Source organism: Ctenopharyngodon idella, chromosome 23 (genome assembly GCF_019924925.1).
Source record: "Ctenopharyngodon idella isolate HZGC_01 chromosome 23, HZGC01, whole genome shotgun sequence".
In the NCBI taxonomy this organism is placed as follows: domain Eukaryota; kingdom Metazoa; phylum Chordata; class Actinopteri; order Cypriniformes; family Xenocyprididae; genus Ctenopharyngodon; species Ctenopharyngodon idella.
This window is the reverse complement of record NC_067242.1, coordinates 15,265,297-15,276,810: the sequence shown is the minus strand read 5'-3', so window position 1 is coordinate 15,276,810 and position 11,514 is coordinate 15,265,297. Positions and strand designations below refer to the sequence as shown.

Sequence of the window (11,514 nt, the reverse complement as noted above, 5' to 3'; positions counted from 1 at the left end):
TTCTAAATCTTGCAATTCAAAGAGAGGTCTGCCATGCATTGATACAGCTCAGAGAGGAAGTCCTGCTCTCCTTTAGTCATTTTTGTATATGCATCATGAACGCTGCCTACAGCAGGCTGCTCAACCTCCATCATTCACCCCATTAAGCGGCGATTTTTCACCTTTCCTGAATTAACAGCGTTCGCATTTAAACATTCCTACTGTAGAAAGGATGCGCTGAGGATTCTTCAATTAGAATGCCATGTATCATTTCCAGCAGGCCCTCGCCACGGCAACCCCTGTGCCGCTGATGCGCAAAACAGGATCATAAATCATGTCACTGCCAGCCAATCAGCAGCTGCCTTTTCTGCTGGATAGGCGCAGGCTGCGGCATAAAGTTATATTCCTGCATGTAATGTATTATTCCTCAGCTTATTTTAACGCCTAGGCGGCCTTAATGCTACAGAATAAACACCTCAAACCACCGAGGTCAGAAAACTCATGTAAAGCAGCGGCGAGCAAACGGCAATGACATATCTTCAGTGGTGCAAATCTCGAAATTCGAAATTTGTTAGCGCAACATACTGTATTTGTCTTGAAAAAAAAAACCTAAAAATGCAAGAACTATGTATTGTTAAAAAAATGCATTTAACAAGAATGTCCTCGATTGATCATCGGTACAATGGTGCACTCCTGAGTTGGAGTGCATGTACGGGTCACACAAAGCCGAAGAGCAGCCCATATTAGCCGGAGAATGCGATTCATCCATGCCAAGGGCTCATGGCATTCTTGTGAAGTGGGAAGGGGGCAGGGCCATTCTCTTCACCTATGCTGTTGAAGTCTGGAAGGGTTCCTCGATGGCGCTCTCTTCTTCTGGTTTGATTTGGTCCAGCTGCCTTCAAACAGTTCAATCACCCACTTGAACTCTCACGGTCATTGCCACTTCCTCCTTTCCCTCTGATTTTTCCCCTCGTTCAGCCACGAGAAGGAGATTTTCAAATGCAATCCATCACTTATGGCCGGTCAACACCGATTCCAGTCAAACCGCACCGATATCTTTACGTTTTACATTTTAAACACTAGGGAAATCGATACGGCGTGCCGCTCTCCGGGAGGCTTTGAAGTTATGGAGCATCTACGCTCATCTCATCAACTGAAACTGTTGCCTTGACACCCGGGAATGAACACAGACAAGGGGATAAAACGATGAACTGATCTTATGCATGGACTAGACACTGCCGTCCCCAGCAACCTGAGCAGGCTCAAAAGCACTCAAATAAGACATTACTGTCTGACACGAAATTATAGACTCCACTGTAGATCTAAGGAGAAAAGGACAAATCCAGACAGAATACATAACAATTATTTTACATGCCTCAAGGAGCCATCTGCATCAAAACGGCAGCATGGACACATTCGTTTGTGGTGGTGCAAAAATAAGCAACGGGGTGTTTATCGGTAGCGGCGGTGTAATGAGCGAGTGAGGACGATTTGGTGATGTTCTACTGAGAGAGATAGTCTGCCCTGCATGCTTCAGAATGAGATCATAACCAGCATGCTGTGGACAAATGGGGAGGTTTCAAATGACTCCTGATAATCAAGGAGCTCGGGCTGGAGGACCGGCTGGCTTTGGGGTGGGGATTGATCTATCTCTCGCTCTCTTCTGTCGCTACTGAGGATGCCCACGTTAATTCTTAATGAGACATTCCTGCATGCGTAACAACACTGTCTGCACAAAACAACAAAGGCCTCCCAGACTGCAAATGAGGAGTTCTCTACAGACAGCCCAGCCAGCATCGCATCATTACCACACACACACACACACACACACACACACACACACACACACAAACACACAGGCTGCCACCATCACATAGCCCATCATTAAGGTGAGTTGTACTTCCTGCTTGTGTGTATTGTATACGTATAGAAGGTTTGTCTGTCTGGCCAGTTTATAGCTAATTCTGTCTTTCTTTCTTTCTTTCTTTCTAAAATAAAATGTTTATTTTTATTTTATTTTTTTTATTATTAATTTAGCTTGAGATTAGCAATCAAAAACATTCTTTGTCTGATAGTATTAATAAAATCACCTTTTCAATGGACAAAGAACCCATTTTATTACATGGACTATAGAGAAAAGCCAAATCTTATGGGAAAAAGTTATAAGGTATGGTTCTATTCACAAAGAGCAAAGACTTCACATTAATTCTTAGAAAGTGACAAGGTTTTTTTAAAGGATTTAGACTAGGAAAGCATCAAGGCCGCTGCATTCAGAACAAGCAAACGTGAGTCATACCAGTGTCCGTGATAAGAGGGCTGATGTCCAGCATCTGTCTGGCTCAGGTGGGCTCCTCAAGGTCTATCTTTCTTAAACCATGTTTGAGGACTCTTTCTGCCTTTTGATAATTCTCACGCAAGTCATCCACAGACACCTCTTCCCTTCTGAGGGTCAACTTCATGTACACCTGCTCAACTTCAGTGTGGAGCCTCAGCTCCTCTTTCCTCTGCAGATAAAAAGACAAGAACATAGAGGAACCAAGTGAGATACACCAGGCTGATTCCAGAACTGAAGTTAAAACCAATGCTAATTCAGGTCTATAAGACAAAATGAGACATATTTTCCCCTCAGAACTGAATATATTTCCCTTAGGAATATGTATAATGACCATTTTCTGTCTTTAAATAGTATTTTATTTTATTTTTTAATTCTGCTGCGTCTTTAACAAATGCCTCTTTTCATGTTTTATCCAATATAGTTTTTAACTCTTTTAGCATTAACATTCTCTTCGCAAAACCTGGAACCAATTGTGACGAGATCATAAAACCGATCATGTGCAGAGACTAAGGGTACGTTTACATGACAAAGATGTGCTAAAAATGGAGGTTTTTCGATTGCGTTTTTCACATACAGATGACAACATTGTCAAAACGATCCCTGTTCACAAGTATTCACGAAAACGATTAAAAACGCTGTATTATGCATGCCAGGCCAGTAGTTGGCGAAGTCACTTTGTAAAGAAACACTACCCACCTATAGACTTAACACGTAATGCTCACAATGTCACCATTTTCACAAATTCGCATTTTAGTAGTTTACGAGGAGACAATAACGGTATCTTGCACTCTGAAACCTGTTTCCAAAAGTTTGTGTTTTCAGGCCCCCAAAACGGCATTGTCGTGTAAATGAACTGCCAAAACGCATAAAAAGTTTTACATTTTTAGTTGAAAATGGTGTCGTGTAAATGGCCCCTAAAATGATCCTGCTAAACTTCACCTGCTTGTTTTTAAGGTTGGGATTCTTCAGTAGAGTATACTGAACAGTAGTGCTAAACGCAACCAGAAACAACACAAGGTTTTGTGAACATCCTCACATATTATTAATTTTCTGATGTTTAAGGATAGCATTCAGCCTGCTTTCTCCACTAATTTTTATCATCATCCAACAGCCATCGTTGGACAGTCATATGTTGGTGTCTTCTAGCGTCAGAATGAGACATGTAAATAAACGCTTTTTTGGACTAGAAAAAACAAGTTGTGAAAGTTAAAATATGTTTTATAGTACATCAAGCTCTTGTATTTCACAAGAATCCCCTTTACGTACTCAATTTCCAAAATGAGTATTAAATCATTACTGTGCACTTGCTCTGTTTGCAGATGCCACCATCAGTTTAAAATTTGCATTCTGGGACATTATTATTTAATCACCTTAATTACGCTCATGTATGTGACAATGCTGCCTATTACAAAACGTGTCCCCGCATAAACTTGAACAACCACTTAGCATGTATAATACATAACCACTTAGGTGTCTTAATGTGGCCTTGATATTCAAATCAGCTCAAAACACTGAACGCATGTGAATAGCCGCTGATGTGACCCGACAACAACAACATGCCAGCAGGGGCATGTTCTGCAGCAGAAACACATGTCTATTGCCCCAGCTACTCTTTATTGAATGAGAGCCTGTTATTTTCCCTCAGGTGCCCATGAATGGCTGGTTTTCTCCCTTGGCACAATTCCACGCCATTCTTTATCGGCTCGCCATCACCGGCTCTGCTGATTTGAATATTTAGTGTCCTTTCATGCTTTAATTGGAGTCAATTGCATTCACTTGGCACATTTTGCTGGAAATTAATCCAGGGGCCTAATTTGTTTCTGTCAGGCAATCAAAGCCTGAGTGAATAATGGCAAATGTTATTATAGATCCCCTAGTCTCCAAATACCCCAACTATGTATTTAACTAAAGCCTTTAATTATTTGCGTAGCGTAGTTGTAGTAGGGCTCAGAGTCAGACGGGCCAAATGAATGAGGTTTTAAGGGGGCGACTGGGTGTGTTGGCGAGCACTGCTAACATAACAAACATTTGACTGGAGCGCTCTCCGAGAACGGCATCGATGAGCGGTGATTGGAGACAGAGAGGCTACGCGGATGCCGGAGAGAGAGGATAATTGACAGATACCGGGAAAGCTCAGCAGATGAGGAGACCAACTTGCTAAAGGATAAAATACACAGCAAGGCAATTTGCTGGAGCAAAAAGAGACGGTAAGTATATTATTGGTTACCTGACATGATCCATCCTTTCACTGTGATACTAAATTTCCTATCTGAACTAAACTTGTATACACTGAGCTCTCTACACTGTTGAGAGGAAACAGCTATTTCTGAAATAAGACTAAGAATAATATGAATAAGATGCTTTTGCCTCCCCATAGGTGTTTAAAATAAGCTGGAAATTATTAATGAATAAAAGGAGTTCACTTGATGCCAAGACAATAAACAATGTATTTCACAAGCAAAATGTGCCAAAAGGTACCATGGTAACGATAGGATGTTTTAGACATACACCATCATGCTTAAAAATAAAGGATGACTGAGTCTGCCAGCACCTATACTGAGAATCACATATGAATCAGTCACAAAATGATGGGTTAATAAACATGCTGAGTCTCGTAGCAAAGCTAAACACATGTTTTCTTTCTCAGAATTATATCTGTCTGATATCTGCTCACGTAAAAACATGTATTGAGAGCTGATAATCATGTTCTGAGAGCATGATTTGAGAGCATCTCGTGCTTCAATGGAAACAAGAACGTCTGACAAAGTACAAAGTTCACAAGGTCAATGTCATAAATCTGATCATTTGATTAGTAGCATAGAAATAGTGTCGATATTTCTTATTCATTCTGATTCATTTTTTCTTATTCATTCTGATTCATTCAATCAAGCATTTATTTGCTTACAATTTGACCAAAGTCTGTTTATTTCCAGGTTTAAATTAGATTTAGAATTTTCAATGCTTTCTCAGACTCTTAAACCTCATTGTATAATACATGTATAAAAAGACAGCAGAAGAACTTTTGAGAACAGTTATATATTAAATTCAGAAGTGACACCACTCGAGCATTTATATAGGCAAAAGAAAAGCCTTTTCAGAGGCAAAATAAAGTTCAACAAAGAAACAGTACATCAGGACTATTCTGTGAGCCACAGTACTTCACTGCTCACAGATATGTCCCTCAACAACAGACCAGTATCAGTCTTATTACTGAATGTAACAAAGTATAAAATACAGTCATTCTTCAAATCGGTAACTCTTTTATAAAGCACAAATTAAATTTGATTTGATTAAAATTATATTCCGCCAGTCTGACCTTGTAGGCTGCAGTTTAGCTCATACAAATTAAATTTTTCTGCAATAAAAATGATTCATTTGTTGCCAGGCATTGTAAATGTCTTCAAAAAGACGCAAAACCAAAGTGACATCAGGGGTGCTTGATTCATTTGTCACCCAAGGATGCCCCAAACAGGGCAACTGCAGCGGCTAACAAATATTAATGAATCCTGACGCAAGCACAAAATTGCTTGGCAAGGAGAATGCTGGGAGATTATTAGTACATTCTGTGTATGCTCTAAATAAACTGAGCTTTCTTTAAACAGTGAAATACGAGACCAAACAAATGGACATATCACCTTGAAAGAATAATAATGCATAGAAATGTTCGAATATCTAAAACCTGTTTGGCAGAGACTGCAAAAAAAAAAAAAAAACAGCGAGAAAAAGGTCACAGAATACACTGAAAAAAATCTATCTGTTAGTACAGTAGGTATTATTATAAGTTATATAAGTAATAATACATTTGTTTTCAGAGACTATATCCTAATAAATCTTATTCCAGTTTAATACATTTTGTAAAATTCATGCTTAAAACAAAACAGTTTGAAAAAAAGGATAATTTACCAAAAGAAGATTTAGATTTTTTTTTTTTTTTTTACTTATATATTTTTACTTGTATATTTTCTGAATAAAGAAAGAGTTTACCCAAAAATGAAAATTCTGTCATTATTCATCTTCATGTCATTTTAAATCCAAATGACTTCATTCCATGAAACATGAAAAGAAACATTTTCAATAATGTACTAGTCACATTTTTCCATGCACTTTCAATGAACTGGGATTGAGACTTTCAAGCTTCAATGCAAAAGCAAGACAGAATTTTCATTTTTGAATGAATTATTCCTTTAATATCTTCTTTTTGCAGTGCATTTTTATTCTTAGGAGCACAGATGACTACAAACCATTTTTGGTCGCTGTCCACTTTCTCTCTTAATCTCTAAATTTCTTCCTTGCACTGGTGTATTTTCTCTGTTCGGCTCTTCAGATTCGTCCAGAGCTCTTCGGTTAGCTGGTCCATTGCCTCTTCAGGGTGTTCCATACGGCTGACTTTCTGGACATAGTGAGTCTTCGGGCTGGAGATTTCTGCTCTTAAAATTCAGACTTCTGCCTTGGCCTTTAGGACAGCACAGAAAAACACTGTCCCAAAGTGTCTACAATGAGAACAAAAAGCAATAAACCTCAGTTTCTTGCATGATAGCTATTTTCTGCCAAACGGTCATAGTTACAAAGGTTATTTCACTAGTTAAACCATAGTAATTTTTCATAGCAAATTCCTTGAAACCATTTTTAATAGCTTCACTTTGAGATTTCTTCCCTGTAAGTCATTTTGTTTAATTTCCTCCTTCTGATGTATAGCCAGATCCCTAATGAAAATTTACTGGTTTTACTGTAGTATCAATAAGTGTAGTAACTATGGTATTTTGCTGGATACTGTGCATGCAAGAACAATGTTAATCTAGGCTTCATCTGAGACAGGAACCCTAAAAGTTGTAAAATATGACCATGCACTTTGATCGACCCCTGTAATGTAGTTAGCATAAGACGTTCAAGAGCCAACATGCCATCTGAACATTGCAATAATAATATGAGACTAATGCCACAAACCTTCATTCATCATTCAAAATTCCTTTCACATGGAGCTCCTTGACGCATCCAAAGATTTGATCCTGTACTGAACCTACAAGGCATATAAGAAAGATCAAGAGGTTTTTGTTCCAGAAATCATAGAACAACTGAATGACTAATCTCAATGTGTCAAGCTAAGAAAAGAGACATTACGATTTTAAAGGAATAGTTCACCCAAAAATGAAAATTCTGTCATAATTTACTCACCCTCAAGTTGTTCTAAACCTGTATGAGTTTCTTTCTTCTACTGAACACAAAAGAAGATATTTTGAAGAATGTTTATTAACAAACAGTTGTGGAGCACCATTGACTTCCATTATATGGAGAAAAAAAAGTGAAAAAAAAAAAAACTATGGCAGTCAATGGTGCCCATAAATGATGACAGAGGCCCCTATCATACACTCAGCACAATGCAATGCCATTTTGCAAAGTGTTTTTTGCTGGTTTCAGCCCAACGCAGTTATCATTTTCATGTCCAGTTCCCAAGTTTTTTAAATAGCAAATGCCCATCTGTTTGCCCATGGGCGCGCTGGTCTGAAAATGAGGTATGTTCAGGCGCATTGTTGGCGTGTTGCTATTTTGAGGTAACTGAAAACGACTCTTTAAATAACAAAAAAATACTGCGCCATTGACTGCGCCATTTTTTTGTTATTTAAAGGGCGTGTCAGTAATAAGCCAATGCTATCTCAAGACCAATTCGTACATATTTTAGGAGGTGGCTAATTCGCACGAATTCATACAATTTGTCTAAACCCCAGTGACGGGTAGGTTTAGAGGCGGGGTTAGAGGTAGGTCATTCGTACGAATTCATATGAATTTGGCAACTCATAAAATATGTGTGATTTAGCAAAAAATGTATGAATTCGTATGAGCGAGGTCGTTCAAATTTGTGCGAATTAGCCACCTCGTAAAATACTTTCGAATTGCCGTGAGATTGGGTTGAATATGCACCTATAAGAGGGTGCACAACACGCGTACACTCTGCTTATTACACACACAGGGATGCGCTGCAGCACACAAACATGCCAAATATTAAAAATAAAAGGATTACACTGTAAAAGATTATTATTGTCTGCATAAAGATAAAAATGCCTACATGTCATAATGGATAGTCTTTGCATGTATCTGAATGACCTATTTGCAGTAATGATGAAAGAAATTGGCTAATTATTTGACCAATCGTGGCAATACACACATGTATTTAAACTGACTTGTCAGGTTTAGGGTGTCTATATTCCACCATGTAAATAGCAATCCGCCATGGCGTGAGCGCAACTGGCTTTTAAAGGGAATGGGAGATGACACTCTGATTGTTTTTTTGCACGTTACGCCCAAAACACACCAATGACTCATTAAAAGACTAGGTAACCCTTTTGGACCATGCGCCTGCGCACCGACCATTTTTTTCCGTTGTTAAACTAGCAAAAGTGGATTCAGACATGCCCTAAGTGCACCTGTGCCATGTGCTTATATCGTTAAAATAGGGCCCAGAATTTAAATTTTTGGCTGAACTATCCCTTTAAGGAAAGTAAAAAAAAACACATTCAAAATATTATTATGAAAATTTGTGCAGTCTCGCTTAAAATTATGAGAGAACATTATACATCTGCAGATCTTTCTCTGAATTCTTATGGAATGTAAATGGAGCGAATAGAATGTATTATCACAGCAAATGGTGAAAGTTATTCTGGCTAAAGAACACCGAGAACTTTTTCTGGGTGAGGATGAGAGGGTCCGTGTAATATCGCACATAGTTATACACTATGTGGGGGGCTTTCAGATGACCCGAGCACTACTCTGATTTGCTCACTAGAGTGGTCAGATTCGAGTTTTTATGTGGAACGGCATGAAGTTTCCAAAGTGCTCTCAAATGAATCCTGAAAGCCCTCGGAGACGTGAGCACAATTAAAGCATATTTATGTCTAACTCAATCATCGTGATCAAATACTCCGCAACCTTATTTGCTTACTAATTTTGTTTTGATGAGTTCATGTTCCAAATAGTCTGTATGAATGTCTTGTTTTGTGACTTTAGATTTTGATGAGATTATGGTATTTTTATTGAAATAGTTTTGTGGCTTTAAAGAGCTTTTCTTTTGCTTGTCTTTCATTTTATTTGATAAATGACATTAACAGTGCATAATGACTTTGATATGCTGCTCTTGTGACTGTAATGAAAAACTTGTGGTCATAACGGCACTTTCTAAAGGCTTGTTAACGAAGGACCACATCCCAAGTGACCTTGAAGCCGCTACATTAAATTTGCTGGCTTATTTTATCTTTTGCTATTTGCGTCTATCACATGCTGTTGCGCGGTGCACATAAGTGAAAGTTCTTTAATACTAAGCGATGTTGTTTTCTTGCCCTGACTGATTTTAATCTATGATGAGGACAAGCCTTTAATCTTTAAAAATCAATTAAGCACTTCTCTCCGCTTTCAAACTCCTGTTTTACAAACTCTCCTAATGATGGGTTCAGGGCCAGTGCTTCACAAACAGCGCAGTGTGTGTGACCTTAAAACAAAGTAGGCTAAAACATTGCAGCTGTAAAAAATACTATTAAGCACCGAGTTTTAGTCCATCTGAAAATGTCACAAAGTCTCCAAACACTTCAAACAAAACACCTGCAGTGTAATATCAGCTGAGCAAATGCTAAATTTATTCAAAATACAAAGCAATAAATAAACAAATGAACAATAGAGGTCCTTTTCTGTACTATTTCACTCCAAGAGAAACCTAATTAATCTCGCAGCACACCTGTGCTGTAGTTTAGATCCAAGTACCATCACAAAACGGTGCTGTGTTGTTGAGGGGGGTTTATTTTATAAATTATTCTTTATATTTTTATATATTTAATTAAATACTGTTTAATAATATTTAAACAAGAAAAATAAACATTAAACCACCAACATATGAGGGAAAATCTTTTAGATTTTTTTATTTTAAATATGAGGGAAGAATTAAACAACACTAAACTTGGTTAAGGCAATTTATATATATATATATATATATATATATATTTACATATAGTTAGTAGAATGTCAAAGATGGATCATCGAAATAAAGTGTTATTGTTAAAATATTTGTAAATGTTCGCCAGATACAATAAAATAACACAGCATTTTGGCTCCTACTTCTGTCCATTCAGTTATCCCTTTACTTGGAATTGCATATGGTTATCTAATGTTTATTTGTATGTGTTTGATTGACAGCTGCTGCTAACCTGCTGCTGCATTATTTTCAGTTGGCTTTGGAGCTGCCGTCTTTCCCGCCCCGCCCGGTCCAGTCACATGTCCCCTATAGGCGACACATCTCACTCAGCACATGCGTGTGGACCCACTGCTTCCTCACCCCCTCATTAAGCCTGCTGACCTCAGCCTGCCATGATACCGGCTACACGCATACGCACCCAAACACCTTCACAAACGCCGCCGCAATACACCAAAGTTCAACATCATCTGTATTCATAGCCTGGCTAAATATTGAAAATTATTCCGCTGCTCCCAAACACACACTCATGAATTTTTCATGAGTCAGTAAACAGATGGGTGGCGGTAAAGATGCGGGAGGGGTCAGGGAGGACACACACCTTCTACTCTAAACACACACACAAAACAGAGACGCATACCACCTCTAAAGGAAAATATATACACAAATCTGAGCACCTTTTGTTTAAAAAAAAAAAAAAACCTTTGCATCTACTAAGACAGATAATCTCTCATCTATGCCTCCCTATTTATCTTTAATACATCCTAACAACATCCGCTTTGGCTAAACACACACACTTCCTCTTTTAAACACCTACAAAACATGACTCACCTTTTCCAGTGAAGCCAAATTTCCTGAATTCCATTTAAAATAATTAGATTGGTCAAATCACTTAAAAATCAGTCTCAATTCTTTCTGTGTTTAAAGTAAATTATTGTCATTGTTTGAGAACTCCTTTGTAAGAGGTTTACTGTAATATTTTCCCCCCTCATCTCCTCTTGTGCTCCCTGGGAATTCTTCTCCTTCATTCTCATCCCCTCCTGCAGAATCACCCTATGGCTGCCCAACTGAAAAAAAAAAAAAACAGCCAACAAACAATGTAAAAATAAAAAATAAAAAACCCAACAACAACTTTATAGCAACTGCAATCTCTACTGTTAAATTGCGATAGCATTAGAAATAAGTTAACTCTTTCAAAATTACAATATTGTGCTCTGTACAGGTTAGTTTTGAGTTTAATTGAAAAGGT

At 38.1% G+C, this 11,514-nt stretch overlaps 1 long non-coding RNA gene across 1 annotated transcript in view; it reads right to left on the bottom strand.

The window, feature by feature from the left end:
- Positions 1-10,323: 10,323 nt before the first annotated feature.
- The window catches only part of LOC127506457 (uncharacterized), a 46,439-nt gene continuing 45,248 nt past the window's right edge, over positions 10,324-11,514 (bottom strand). The window contains exon 7 of the long non-coding RNA XR_007928001.1: positions 10,324-11,332. This is a non-coding gene — a long non-coding RNA (uncharacterized LOC127506457). The remainder of the gene's footprint in view (positions 11,333-11,514) is intronic.